Genomic DNA, 15,367 nt, shown 5'->3' with positions numbered 1-15,367 from the left:
TCCATTTGGCTCTTCCAGGTGACGTTAACAGTTGCTGAACTGGGATCCGCACTGTTGATGATAAGCGACAGAATCTGTAAAACAAGCCATTCTTGGTTATGCGCAACTGCCGCTGCCGTGCTGCCGCCCCACTGAAGGTACGCGAGTGTAGTGTTGGCTTTCGATGCCCGCTGCCCGTTGCTGATGTCACTGCTGCTTGACGATCCAATTGGCTCATCCAGGTGACGTTAACCCTTGCTGAACAGGGATCCGCACTGCTGATGATAAGCGGCAAAATCTGTTAAACAAGCCATGCGTGTTTACGCGCCATTGCCGCTGCCGTGCTGCCGCCACCACTGAAGGTAGACGAATGTAGTGCTGGCTTTATATGCCCGCTGTCCGTTGCTGATGTCACTGCTGCTTGACGATCCAATTGGGTCACCCAGGTGACGTTAACCGTTGCTGATCTCGGAACCGCACTGCTGATGATAAGCGGCAGAACCTGTAAAACAAGCCATGCGTGTTTATGCGCCATTGCCGCTGCCGTGCTGCCGCCCTCACTTAACGTAGCCGAGGGCAGTGTTGGCTAGATATGCCCGCTGCCCGTTGCTGATGTCGCTGCTTGACGATCCGATTGGCTCATCCAGGTGACGTTAACCGTTGCTGAACTGGGATCCGCACTACTGACGGTAAGCGGCAGAATCTGCAAAAGAAGCCATGCGTGGTTATGCGCCATTGCCGCTGCCGTGTTGCCATCCCCAGTGAAGGTAGCCGAATGTAGTGTTGGCTTTATCTGCCCGCTGTCCGTTGCCGCTGTCACTGCTGCTTGTCGATCCAATTGGCTCATCCAGGTGACGTTAACCGTTGCTGAACTGGGATCCGCACTGCTGATGATAAGCGGCAGAATCTCTAAAACAAGGCATGCGTGGTTATGTGCCATTGCCAATGCCGTGCTGCCGCCCCCACTGAAGGTAGCCGAGTGTAGTGTTGGCTTTATATGCCCGCTGCCCGTTGCTTATGCCACTGCTGCTTGACGATCCAATTGTCTCAGCCAGGTGACGTCAACCTTTGCTGAACTGGGATGCGCACTGCTGATGATAAGCGGCAGAATCTGCAAAAGAAGCCATGCGTGGTTATGCGCCATTGCCGCTGACGTGCGGCCGTCCGCACTGAAGGTAGCCGAATGTAGTGTTGGCTTTATATGCCCGCTGTCCGTTGCCGATGTCACTGCTGCTTGTCGATCCAATTGGCTCATCCAGGTGACGTTAACCGTTGCTGAACTGGGATCCGCACTGCTGATGATAAGCGGCAGAATCTCTAAAACAAGGCATGCGTGGTTATGTGCCATTGCCAATGCCGTGCTGCCGCCCCCACTGAAGGTAGCCGAGTGTAGTGTTGGCTTTATATGCCCCCTGCCCGTTGCTGATGCCACTGCTGCTTGACGATCCAATTGTCTCAGCCAGGTGACGTCAACCGTTGCTGAACTGGGATCCGCTCTCTTGATGATAAGCGGCAGAATCTGTAAAACAAGCCATGCGTGGTTATGTGCCATTGCCAATGCCGTGCTGCCGCCCCCACTGAAGGTAGCCGAGTGCAGTGTTGGCTTTATACGCCCGCTGCCCGTTGCTGATGTCCTTGCTGCTTGACGATCCAATTGGCTAGTCCAAGTGACGTTAACCGTTGCTGAACTGGGATCCGCACTGCTGATGATAAGCCGCAGAATCTGTCAAACAAGCCATGCGTGGTTATGCGCCATTGCCGCTGCCGTGCTGCCACCCCCACTGAAGGTAGCCGAATGCAGTGTTGGCTTTATATGCCCGCTGTCCGTTGTCGAGGTCACTGCTGCTTGACGATCGAATTGACTCATCCAGCTGACGTTAACCCTTGCTGAACTGGGATCCGCACTGGTGATGATAAGCGGAAAAATCTGTAAAACAAACCATGCGTGTTTATCCGCCATTGCCGCTGCCGCCCCCACTGAAGGTAGCCGAGTGCAGTGTTGGCTTTATATGCCCGCTGCCCGTTCCTGATGTCACTGCTGCTTGACGATCCAATTGGCTTATCCAGGTGACGTTAACCGTTGCTGAACTGGGATCCGCACAGCTGACAATAAGCGGCAGAATCTGTAAAACAAGCCATGCGTGGTTATACGCCATTGCCAATGCCGTGCTGCCGCCCCCACTGAAGGTAGCCGAGTACAGTTTTGGCTTTATATGCGCGCTGTGCGCTGCTGATGTCACTGCTGCTTTACGATCAAATTGGCTAATCCAGGTGATGTTAACGGTTGCTGAACTGGGATCCGCACTGCTGATGATAAGCGGCAGAATCTGCAAAACAAGCTATGCCTGGTTATTCGCCATTGCCGCTGCCGTGCTGCCGCCCCCACTGAAAGTAGCCGAGTGCAGTGTTGGTTTTATATGCCCGTTGTCCGTTGCTGATGTCACTGCTGCTTGACGATCCAATTGGCTCATCCAGGTGACGTCAACCGTTGCTCAACTGGGATCCGCACAGCTGACGATAAGCGGCAGAATCTGTAAAACAAGCCATGCGTGGTTATACGTCATTGCCAATGCCGTGCTGCCGCCCCCACTGAAGGTGGCCGAGTACAGTGTTGGCTTTATATGCCCGCTGTGCGCTGCTGATGTCACTGCTGCTTTACGATCAAATTGGCTAATCCAGGTGACGTTAACGGTTGCTGAACTGGGATCCGCATTGCTGATGGTACGCGGCAGAATCTGTAAAACAAGCCATGCGTGGTTATGCGCCATTACCGCTTCAGTGCTGCCGCCCCCACTGAAGGTTGCCGAATGTAGTGTTGCCTTTATATGCCCGCTGTCCGTTGCCCATGTCACTGCTGCTTGACGATCCAATTGGGTCATCCAGGTGACGTTAACCGTTGCTGAACTGGGATACGCACTGCTGACGATAAGCGGCAAAACCTATTAAACAAGCCATGCGTGGTTATGCGCAATCGCCGCTGCCGTGCTGCGGCCCCCACTGAAGGTTGCCGAATGCAGTGTTGGCTTTATATGCCCGCTGTCCGTTGTCGATGTCACTGCTGCTTGACGATCCAATTGGCTCATCTAGGTGACGTTAACCTTTGCTGAACTGGGATCCGCACTGCTGATGATCAGCAGCAGAACCTGTAAAACAAGCCATGCGTGGTTATGCGCCGTTGCCGATGCCCTGCTGCCGCCCCCGCTGAAGGTAGCCTAGAGCAGTGTTGGCTTTATATGCCCGCTCCCCGTTGCTGATGTCACTGCTGCTTGACGATCCAATCGGCTCATCCAGGTGACGTTAACCGTTGCTGACCAGGCATCCGCACTGCTGATGATAAGCGGTAGAAACTGTAAAACAAGCCATGTGTGTTTATGCGCCATTGCCGCTGCCGTGCTGCCGCCCCCACTGAAGGTAGCCGAGTGTAGTGTTGGCTTTATATACCCGCTGCCCGTTCCTGATGTCACTGCTTCTTGACGATCCAATTGGCTCATCCAGGAGACGTTAACCTTTGCTTAACTGGGATCCGCACTGCTGATGATAAGCGGCAGAACCTGTAAAACAAGCCATGCGTGGTTATGCGCCGTTGACGATGCCCTGCTGCCGCCCCCACTGAAGGTAGCCGAATGCAGTATTGGCTTTATATGTCCGCTGTCTGTCGCCGATGTCACTGCTGCTTGACGATCCAATTGGCTCATCCAGGTGACGTTAACCGTTGCTGAACTCGGATCCGCACAGCTGATGATAAGCGGCAGAACCTGTAAAACAAGCCATACGTGGTTATGCGCCATTGCCGATGCCGTGCTGCCGCCCCCACTTAACGTAGCCGAGTGCAGTTTTGGCTAGATAGGCCCTCTGCCCGTTGCCGATGTCGCTGCTGCTTGACGATCCAATTGGCTCATCCAGGTGACGTTAATGGTTGCTGAACTGGGATCCGCACTGCTGATGATAAGCGGCAGAATCTGTAAAACAAGCCATGCGTGGTTATGCGCCATTGCCGCTGCCGTGCTGCCGCCCCCACTAAAGGTAGCCGAATGTAGTGTTGGCTTTATATGCCCGCTGTCCGTTGCCGACGTCACTGCTGCTTGACGATCCAATTGGGTCATCCAGGTGACGTTAACCGTTGCTGAACTCGGATCCGCACTGCTGATGATAAGCGGCAGAACCTGTAAAACAAGCCATTAGTGTTTATGCGCCATTGCCGCTGCCGTGCTGCCGCCCCCACTGAAGGTAGCCGAATGCAGTGTTGGCTTTATATGTCCGCTGCCCGTTGCCGATGTCACTGCTGCTTGACGATCCAATTGGCTCATCCAGGTGACATTAACCGTTGCTGAACTGGGATCCGCACTGCTGATGATAAGCGGCAGAATCTGTAAAACAAGCCATGCGTGGTTATGCGCCATTGCCGCTGCCGTGCTGCCGCCCCCACTGAAGGTAGCCGAATGTAGTGTTGGCTTTATATGCCCGCTGTCCGTTGCCGACGTCACTGCTGCTTGACGATCCAATTGGGTCATCCAGGTGACGTTAACCGTTGCTGAACTCGGATCCGCACTGCTGATGATAAGCGGCAGAACCTGTAAAACAAGCCATGCGTGTTTATCCGGCATTGTCGCTGCCGCGCTGCCGCCCCCACTGAAGGTAGCCGAGTGCAGTGTTGGCTTTATATGCCCGCTGCCCGTTCCTGATGTCACTGCTGCTTGACGATCCAATTGGCTTATCCAGGTGACGTTAACAGTTGCTGAACTGGGATCCGCACAGCTGACGATAAGCGGCAGAATCTGTAAAACAAGCCATGCGTGGTTATACGCCATTGCCAATGCCGTGCTGCCGCCCCCACTGAAGGTAGCCGAGTAGGGTTTTGGCTTTATATGCCCGCCGTGCGCTGCTGATGTCACTGCTGCTTTACGATCAAATTGGCTAATCCAGGTGACGTTAACGATTGCTGAACTGGGATCCGCACTGCTGATGATAACCGGCAGAATCTGTAAAACACGCCATGCGTGGTTATGCGCCATGGCCGATGCCGTGCTGCCGCCCCCACTGAAGGTAGCCGAGTGCAGTGTTGGCTTTATATGTCCGCAGTCCGTTGCCGATGTCACTGCTGCTTGAAGTTCCGATTGGCTCATCCAGTTGACGTTGACCGTTGCTGAACTGGAATCCGCACTGCTGATGATAAGCGGCAGAACCTGTAAAACAAGCCATGCGTGGTTATGCGCCACGGCCGATGCCGTGCTGCCGCCCCCACTGAAGGTAGCCGAGTGCAGTGTTCGCTTTATACGCCCGCTGCCCGTTGCTGATGTCCTTGCTGCTTGACGATCCAATTGGCTAGTCCACGTGACGTTAACCGTTGCTGAACTGGGATCCGACTGCTGATGATAAGCGGCAAAATCTGTAAAACAAGCTATGCGTGTTTATCCGCCATTGCCGCTGCCGCGCTGCCGCCCCCACTGAAGGTAGCCGAGTGAAGTGTTGGCTTTATATGCCCGCTGCCCGTTCCTGATCTCACTGCTGCTTGACGATCCAATTGGCTTATCCAGGTGACGTTAACCGTTGCTGAACTGGGATCCGCACAGCTGACGATAAGCGGCAGAATCTGTAAAACAAGCCATGCGTGGTTATACGTCATTGCCAATGCCGTGCTGCCGCCCCCACTGAAGGTAGCCGAGTAGAGTTTTGGCTTTATATGCCCGCTGTGTGCTGCTGATGTCACTGCTGCTTTACGATCAAATTGGCTAATCCAGGTGACGTTAACGGTTGCTGAACTGGGATCCGCACTGCTGATGATAAGCGGCAGAATCTGTAAAACAAGCTATGCGTGGTTATGCGCTATTGCCGCTACCATGCTGCCGCCCCCACTGAAAGTAGCCGAGTGCAGTGTTGGTTTTGTATGCCCGTTGTCCGTTGCTGATGTCACTGCTGCTTGACGATCCAATTGGCTCATCCAGGTGACGTCAACCGTTGCTCAATTGGGATCCGCACAGCTGACGATAAGCGGCAGAATCTGTAAAACAAGCCATGCGTGGTTATACGTCATTGCCAATGCCGTGCTGCCGCCCCCACTGAAGGTAGCTGAGTACAGTGTTGGCTTTATATGCCCGCTGTGCGCTGCTGATGTCACTGCTGCTTTACGATCAAATTGGCTAATCCAGGTGACGTTAACGGTTGCTGAACTGGGATCCGCACTGCTGATGATAAGCGGCAGAATCTGTAAAACAAGCCATGCGTGGTTATGCGCCATTGCCGCTGCCGTGCTGCCGCCCCTACAGAAGGTTGCCGAATGTAGTGTTGCCTTTATATGCCCGCTGTCCGTTGCCGATGTCACTGCTGCTTGACGATCGAATTGGCTCATCCAGGTGACGTTAACCGTTGTTGAACTCGGATCCGCACTGCTGATAATAAGCGGCAGAACCTGTAAAACAAGCCATGCGTGTTTATGCGCATTGCCGCTGCCGTGCTGCCGCCCCCACTAAAGGTAGCCGAGTGCAGTGTTGGCTTTATATGCCCGCTGCCCGTTGTTGATGTCACTGCTACTTGACGATCCAATTGGCTCATCCAGGTGGCGTTAACCGTTGCTGAACTAGGATCCGCACTGCTTTTGATAAGCGGCAGAATCTGTGAAAGAAGCCATGCGTGGTTATGCGCCATTGCCGCTGCCGTGCTGCCGTCCCCACTGAAGGTAGCCGAATGCAGTGTTGGCTTTATGTGCACGTTGTGCTTTGGTGATGTCACTGCTGCTTGACGATCCAATTGGCTCATCCAGGTGACGTTAACCTTTGCTGAACTGGGATACGCACTGCTGACGATAAGCGGCAAAACCTATTAAACAAGCCATGCGTGGTTATGCGCAATCGCCGCTGCCGTGCTGCCGCCCCGACTGAAGGTAGCCTAGAGCAGTGTTGGCTTTATATGCCCGCTCCCCGTTGCTGATGTCACTGCTGCTTGACGATCCAATTGGCTCATCCAGGTGACGTTAACCGTTACTGACCAGGCATCCGCACTGCTGATGATAAGCGATAGAATCTGTAAAACAAGCCATGTGTGTTTATGCGCCATTGCCGCTGCCGTGCTGCCGCCCCCACTGAAGGTAGCCGAGTGTAGTGTTGGCTTTATATGACCGCTGCCCGTTCTGATGTCACTGCTGGTTGACGATCATTTGGGCTCATACAGGTGACGTTAACCGTTGCTGAACTGGGATCAGCACTGTTAATGATAAGCAGCAGAATCTGTAAAACAAGCCATGCGTGGTTATGCGCCATTGCCGCTGCCGTGCTGCCGCCCCCACTGAAAGTTGCCGAGTGTAGTCTTGGCTTTATATACCAGCTGTCCGTTGCTGATGTCACTACTGCTTGACGATCCAATTGGCTCATCCAGCTGACGTTAACCATTGCTTAACTGGGATCCGCACTGCTGATGATAAGCGGCATTACCTGTAAAACAAGCCATGCGTGGTTATGCGCCATTGCCGCTGCCGTGCTGCAGCCCCCACTGAAGGTAGCCGAGAGCAGTGTTGGCTTTATATGCCCGCTGCCCGTTGCTGATGTCCCTGGTGCTTGACGATCCACTTGGCTAATCCAGGTGACGTTAACGGTTGCTGAACTGGGATCCGCATTGCTGATGATAAGTGGCAGAATCTGTAAAACAAGCCATGCGTGGTTATGCGCCATTGCCGCTGCCGTGCTGCCGCCGCCACTGAAGGTAGCCGAATGTAGTGTTGGCTTTATATGCCCGCTGTCCGTTGCCGACGTCACTGCTGCTTGACGATCCAATTGGCTCATCCAGGTGACGTTAACCGTTGCTGAACTGGGATCCGCACTACTGATGATAAGCGGCAGAATCTGCAAAAGATGCCATGCGTGGTTATGCGCCATTGCCGCTGCCGTGCTGCCATCCCCACTGAAGGTAGCCGAATGTAGTGTTGGCTTTATATGCCCGCTGTCCGTTGCCGCTGTCACTGCTGCTTGTCGATCCAATTGGCTCATCCAGGTGACGTTAACCGTTGCTGAACTGGGATCCGCACTGCTGATGATAAGCGGCAGAATCTCTAAAACAAGGCATGCGTGGTTATGTGCCATTGCCAATGCCGTGCTGCCGCCCCCACTGAAGGTAGACGAGTGTAGTGTTGGCTTTATATGCCCGCTGTCCGTTGCTGATGTCAGTGCTGCTTGACGATCCAATTGGCTCATCCAGTTGAAGTAAACCGTCGCTGAACTGGGATCCGCACTGCTGACGATAAGCGGCAGAATCTGTAAAACAAGCCATGCGTGGTTATGCGCCATTGCCAATGCCGTGCCCCCACTGAAGGTAGCCGAGCGCAGTGCTCGCTTTATATGCCCGCTGCACGTTGCTATGTCACTGCAGCTTGACGATCCAAGTGGCTCATCCAGGTGACGTCAACCTTTGCTGAACTGGGATGCGTACTGCTGATGATAAGCGGCAGAATCTGTCAAACCAGCCATGCGTGGGTATGCGCCATTGCCGCTGCCGTGCTGCCGCCGCCACTGAAGGTAGCCGAATGTAGTGTTGGCTTTATATGCCGGCTGTCTGTTGCCGATGTCACTGCTGCTTGACGATCCAATTGGCTCATCCAGGTGACGTTAACCGTTGCTGAACTAGGATCCGCACTGCTTATGATAAGCGGCAGAATCTGTGAAAGAAGCCATGCGTGGTTATACGCCATTGCCGCTGCCGTGCTGCCGTCCCCACTGAAGGTAGCCGAATGTAGTGTTGGCTTTATATGCCCGTTGTCCGTTGCCGCTGTCACTGCTGCCTGTCGATCCAATTGGCTCATCCAGGTGACGTTAACCGTTGCTGAACTGGGATCCGCACTGCTGATGATAAGCGGCAGAATCTCTAAAACAAGGCATGCGTGGTTATGTGCCATTGCCAATGCCGTGCTGCCGCCCCCACTGAAGGTAGACGAGTGTAGTGTTGGCTTTATATGCCCGCTGTCCGTTGCTGATGTCAGTGCTGCTTGACGATCCAATTGGCTCATCCAGTTGAAGTAAACCGTCGCTGAACTGGGATCCGCACTGCTGACGATAAGCGGCAGAATCTGTAAAACAAGCCATGCGTGGTTATGCGCCATTGCCAATGCCGTGCCCCCACTGAAGGTAGCCGAGCGCAGTGCTCGCTTTATATGCCCGCTGCACGTTGCTATGTCACTGCAGCTTGACGATCCAAGTGGCTCATCCAGGTGACGTCAACCTTTGCTGAACTGGGATGCGTACTGCTGATGATAAGCGGCAGAATCTGTCAAACCAGCCATGCGTGGGTATGCGCCATTGCCGCTGCCGTGCTGCCGCCGCCACTGAAGGTAGCCGAATGTAGTGTTGGCTTTATATGCCCGCTGTCCGTTGCCGATGTCACTGCTGCTTGACGATCCAATTGGCTCATCCAGGTGACGTTAACCGTTGCTGAACTAGGATCCGCACTGCTTATGATAAGCGGCAAAACCTATTAAACAAGCCATGCGTGGTTATGCGCATTCGCCGCTGCCGTGCTGCCGCCCCCACTGAAGGTAGCCGAATGCAGTGTTGGCTTTATATGCCCGCTGTCCGTTGTCGATGTCACTGCTGCTTGACGATCCAATTGGCTCATCCGTATGACGTTAACCTTTGCTGAACTGGGATCCGCACTGCTGATGATAAACAGCAGAACCTGTAAAACAAGCCATGCGTGGTTATGCGCCGTTGCCGATGCCCTGCTGCCGCCCCCACTGATGGTAGCCTAGAGCAGTGTTGGCTTTATATGCCCGCTCCCCGTTGCTGATGTCACTGCTGCTTGACGATCCAATTGGCTCATCCAGCTCACCTTAACCGTTGCTGACCAGGCATCCGTACTGCTGATGATAAGCGGTAGAATCTGTAAAACAAGCCATGTGTGTTTATGCGCCATTGCCGCTGCCGTGCTGCCGCCCCCACTGAAGGTAGCCGAGTGTAGTGTTGGCTTTATATACCCGCTGCCCGTTGCTGATGTCACTACTGGTTGACGATCATTTGGGCTCATCCAGTTGACGTTAAACATTGCTGAACTGGGATCCGCACTGTTGATGATAAGCGTCAGAATATGTAAAACAAGCCATGCGTGCTTATGCGCCATTGCTGATGCCGTGCTGCCGCCCCCACTGAAGGTAGCCGAGTGCAGTGTTGGCTTTATATGCCCGCTGCCCGTTGCTGATGTGCTTCCTGCTTGACGATCCAATTGGCTCATCCAGGTGACGTCAACCGTTGCTGAACTGGGATCCGCACTGTTGATGATAAGCGTCAGAATATGTAAAACAAGCCATGCGTGCTTATGCGCCATTGCTGATGCCGTGCTGCCGCCCCCACTGAAGGTAGCCGAGTGCAGTGTTGGCTTTATATGCCCGCTGCCCGTTGCTGATGTCACTGCTGCTTGACGATCCAATTGGCTCATCTAGGTGACGTCAACCGTTGCTGAACTGGGATCCGCTCTGTTGATGATAAGCGGCAGAATCTGTAAAACAAGCCATGCGTGGTTATGCGCCATCGCCGCTGCCGTGCTGCCGCCCCCACTGAAGGTAGCCTAGAGCAGTGTTGGCTTTATATGCCCGCTCCCCGTTGCTGATGTCACTGCTGCTTGACGATCCAATTGGCTCATCCAGGTCACCTTAACCGTTGCTGACCAGGCACCCGCACTGTTGATGATAAGCGTCAGAATATGTAAAACAAGCCATGCGTGCTTATGCGCCGTTGACGATGCCCTGCTGCCGCCCCCACTGAAGGTAGCCTAGAGCAGTGTTGGCTTTATATGCCCGCTGCCCGTTGCTGATGTCACTGCTGCTTGACGATCCAATTGGCTCATCCAGGTGACGTCAACCGTTGCTGAACTGGGATCCGCTCTCTTGATGATAAGTGGCAGAATCTGTAAAACAAGCCATGCGTGGTTATGCGCCATTGCCGCTGCCGTGCTGTAGCCCCCACTGAAGGTAGCCGAATGCAGTATTGGCTTTGTATGTCCGCTGTCTGTTGCCGATGTCACTGCTGCTTGACGATCCAAATGGCTCATCCAGGTGACGTCAACCTTTGCTGAACTGGGATGCGTACTGCGGATGACAAGCGGCAGAATCTGTCAATGCAGCCATGCGTGGGTATGCGCCATTGCCGCTGCCGTGCTACCACCCCCACTGAAGGCAGCCGAATGCAGTGTTGGCTTTATAAGCCCGCTGTCCGTTGTCGATGTCACTGCTGCTTGACGATCCAATTGGCTCATCCAGCTGACGTTAACCATTGCTGAACTGGGATCCGCACTGCTGATGATAAGCGGCATTACCTGTAAAACAAGCCATGCGTGGTTATGCGCCATTGCCGCTGCCGTGCTGCCGCCTCCACTGAAGGTAGCCGAGTGCAGTGTTGGCTTTATATGCCCGCTGCCCATTGCTGATGTCACTCCTGCTTGACGATCCAATTGGCTCTTCCAGGTGACGTTAACATTTGCTGAACTGGGATCCACACTGTTGATGATAAGCGACAGAATCTGTAAAACAAGCCATTCGTGGTTATGCGCCATTGCCGCTGCCGTGCTGCAGCCCCCACTGAAGGTAGCCGAGAGCAGTGTTGCCTTTATATGCCCGCTGTCCGTTGTCGAGGTCACTGCTGCTTGACGATCCAATCGACTCATCCAGCTGACGTTAACCATTGCCGAACTGGGATCCGCACTGCTGATGATAAGCGGCATTACCCGTAAAACAAGCCATGCGTGGTTATGCGCCATTGCCGCTGCCGTGCTGCCGTCTCCACTGAAGGTAGCCGAGTGCAGTGTTGGCTTTATATGCCCGCTGCCCGCTGATGATGTCACTGCAGCTTGAGGACCCAAATGGCTCATCCAGGTGACGTTATCCGTTGCTGAACTGGGATCCGCACTGCTGATGATAAGCGATAGAATCTGTAAAACAAGCCATTTGTGGTTATGCGCCATTGCCGCTGCCGTGCTGCCGCCCCCACTGAAGGTAGCCGAGAGCAGTGTTGGCTTTATATGCCCGCTGCCCGTTGCTGATGTCACTGCTGCTTTACGATCAAATTGGCTAATCCAGGTGACGTTAACGGTTGCTGAACTGGGATCCGCACAGCTGATGATAAGCGGCAGAATCTGTAAAACAAGCCATGCGTGGTTATGCGCCATCGCCGCTGCCGTGCTGCCGCCCCCACTGAAGGTAGCCGAATGTAGTGTTGGCTTTATATGCCCGCTGTCCGTTGCCGCTGTCACTGCTGCTTGTCGATCCAATTGGCTCATCCAGGTGACGTTAACCGTTGCTGAACTGGGATCCGCACTGCTGATGATAAGCGGCAGAATCTCTAAAACAAGGCATGCGTGGTTATGTGCCATTGCCAATGCCGTGCTGCCGCCCCCACTGAAGGTAGACGAGTGTAGTGTTGGCTTTATATGCCCGCTGCCCGTTGCTTAGCCACTGCTGCTTGACGATCCAATTGTCTCAGCCAGGTGACGTCAACCTTTGCTGAACTGGGATGCGCACTGCTGATGATAAGCGGCAGAATCTGCAAAAGAAGCCATGCGTGGTTATGCGCCATTGCCGCTGACGTGCTGCCGTCCGCACTGAAGGTAGCCGAATGTAGTGTTGGCTTTATATGCCCGCTGTCCGTTGCCGCTGTCACTGCTGCTTGTCGATCCAATTGGCTCATCCAGGTGACGTTAACCGTTGCTGAACTGGGATCCGCACTGCTGATGATAAGCGGCAGAATCTCTAAAACAAGGCATGCGTGGTTATGTGCCATTGCCAATGCCGTGCTGCCGCCCCCACTGAAGGTAGCCGAGTGTAGTGTTGGCTTTATATGCCCGCTGCCCGTTGCTTATGCCACTGCTGCTTGACGATCCAATTGTCTCAGCCAGGTGACGTCAACCTTTGCTGAACTGGGATGCGCACTGCTGATGATAAGCGGCAGAATCTGCAAAAGAAGCCATGCGTGGTTATGCGCCATTGCCGCTGACGTGCTGCCGTCCGCACTGAAGGTAGCCGAATGTAGTGTTGGCTTTATATGCCCGCTGTCCGTTGCCGATGTCACTGCTGCTTGTCGATCCAATTGGCTCATCCAGGTGACGTTAACCGTTGCTGAACTGGGATCCGCACTGCTGATGATAAGCGGCAGAATCTCTAAAACAAGGCATGCGTGGTTATGTGCCATTGCCAATGCCGTGCTGCCGCCCCCACTGAAGGTAGCCGAGTGTAGTGTTGGCTTTATATGCCCCCTGCCCGTTGCTGATGCCACTGCTGCTTGACGATCCAATTGTCTCAGCCAGGTGACGTCAACCGTTGCTGAACTGGGATCCGCTCTCTTGATGATAAGCGGCAGAATCTGTAAAACAAGCCATGCGTGGTTATGTGCCATTGCCAATGCCGTGCTGCCGCCCCCACTGAAGGTAGCCGAGTGCAGTGTTGGCTTTATACGCCCGCTGCCCGTTGCTGATGTCCTTGCTGCTTGACGATCCAATTGGCTAGTCCAAGTGACGTTAACCGTTGCTGAACTGGGATCCGCACTGCTGATGATAAGCCGCAGAATCTGTCAAACAAGCCATGCGTGGTTATGCGCCATTGCCGCTGCCGTGCTGCCACCCCCACTGAAGGTAGCCGAATGCAGTGTTGGCTTTATATGCCCGCTGTCCGTTGTCGAGGTCACTGCTGCTTGACGATCGAATTGACTCATCCAGCTGACGTTAACCCTTGCTGAACTGGGATCCGCACTGGTGATGATAAGCGGAAAAATCTGTAAAACAAACCATGCGTGTTTATCCGCCATTGCCGCTGCCGCCCCCACTGAAGGTAGCCGAGTGCAGTGTTGGCTTTATATGCCCGCTGCCCGTTCCTGATGTCACTGCTGCTTGACGATCCAATTGGCTTATCCAGGTGACGTTAACCGTTGCTGAACTGGGATCCGCACAGCTGACAATAAGCGGCAGAATCTGTAAAACAAGCCATGCGTGGTTATACGCCATTGCCAATGCCGTGCTGCCGCCCCCACTGAAGGTAGCCGAGTACAGTTTTGGCTTTATATGCCCGCTGTGCGCTGCTGATGTCACTGCTGCTTTACGATCAAATTGGCTAATCCAGGTGATGTTAACGGTTGCTGAACTGGGATCCGCACTGCTGATGATAAGCGGCAGAATCTGCAAAACAAGCTATGCCTGGTTATTCGCCATTGCCGCTGCCGTGCTGCCGCCCCCACTGAAAGTAGCCGAGTGCAGTGTTGGTTTTATATGCCCGTTGTCCGTTGCTGATGTCACTGCTGCTTGACGATCCAATTGGCTCATCCAGGTGACGTCAACCGTTGCTCAACTGGGATCCGCACAGCTGACGATAAGCGGCAGAATCTGTAAAACAAGCCATGCGTGGTTATACGTCATTGCCAATGCCGTGCTGCCGCCCCCACTGAAGGTGGCCGAGTACAGTGTTGGCTTTATATGCCCGCTGTGCGCTGCTGATGTCACTGCTGCTTTACGATCAAATTGGCTAATCCAGGTGACGTTAACGGTTGCTGAACTGGGATCCGCATTGCTGATGGTACGCGGCAGAATCTGTAAAACAAGCCATGCGTGGTTATGCGCCATTACCGCTGCAGTGCTGCCGCCCCCACTGAAGGTTGCCGAATGTAGTGTTGCCTTTATATGCCCGCTGTCCGTTGCCGATGTCACTGCTGCTTGACGATCCAATTGGGTCATCCAGGTGACGTTAACCGTTGCTGAACTGGGATACGCACTGCTGACGATAAGCGGCAAAACCTATTAAACAAGCCATGCGTGGTTATGCGCAATCGCCGCTGCCGTGCTGCGGCCCCCATTGAACGTAGCCGAATGCAGTGTTGGCTTTATATGCCCGCTGTCCGTTGTCGATGTCACTGCTGCTTGACGATCCAATTGGCTCATCTAGGTGACGTTAACCTTTGCTGAACTGGGATCCGCACTGCTGATGATCAGCAGCAGAACCTGTAAAACAAGCCATGCGTGGTTATGCGCCGTTGCCGATGCCCTGCTGCCGCCCCCGCTGAAGGTAGCCTAGAGCAGTGTTGGCTTTATATGCCCGCTCCCCGTTGCTGATGTCACTGCTGCTTGACGATCCAATCGACTCATCCAGGTGACGTTAACCGTTGCTGACCAGGCATCCGCACTGCTGATGATAAGCGGTAGAAACTGTAAAACAAGCCATGTGTGTTTATGCGCCATTGCCGCTGCCGTGCTGCCGCCCCCACTGAAGGTAGCCGAGTGTAGTGTTGGCTTTATATACCCGCTGCCCGTTCCTGATGTCACTTCTGGTTGACGATCATTTGGGCTCATACAGGTGACGTTAACCATTGCTGAACTGGGTCAGCACTGTTAATGATAAGCAGCAGAATCTGTAAAACAAGCCATGCGTGGTTATATGCCA

The sequence above is a fragment of the Dermacentor variabilis genome, unplaced genomic scaffold, assembly GCF_050947875.1.
Source record: "Dermacentor variabilis isolate Ectoservices unplaced genomic scaffold, ASM5094787v1 scaffold_13, whole genome shotgun sequence".
Lineage (NCBI taxonomy): Eukaryota > Metazoa > Arthropoda > Arachnida > Ixodida > Ixodidae > Dermacentor > Dermacentor variabilis.
The sequence above is the reverse complement of the archived record's forward strand: the minus strand, read 5'-3'. Positions refer to the sequence as shown.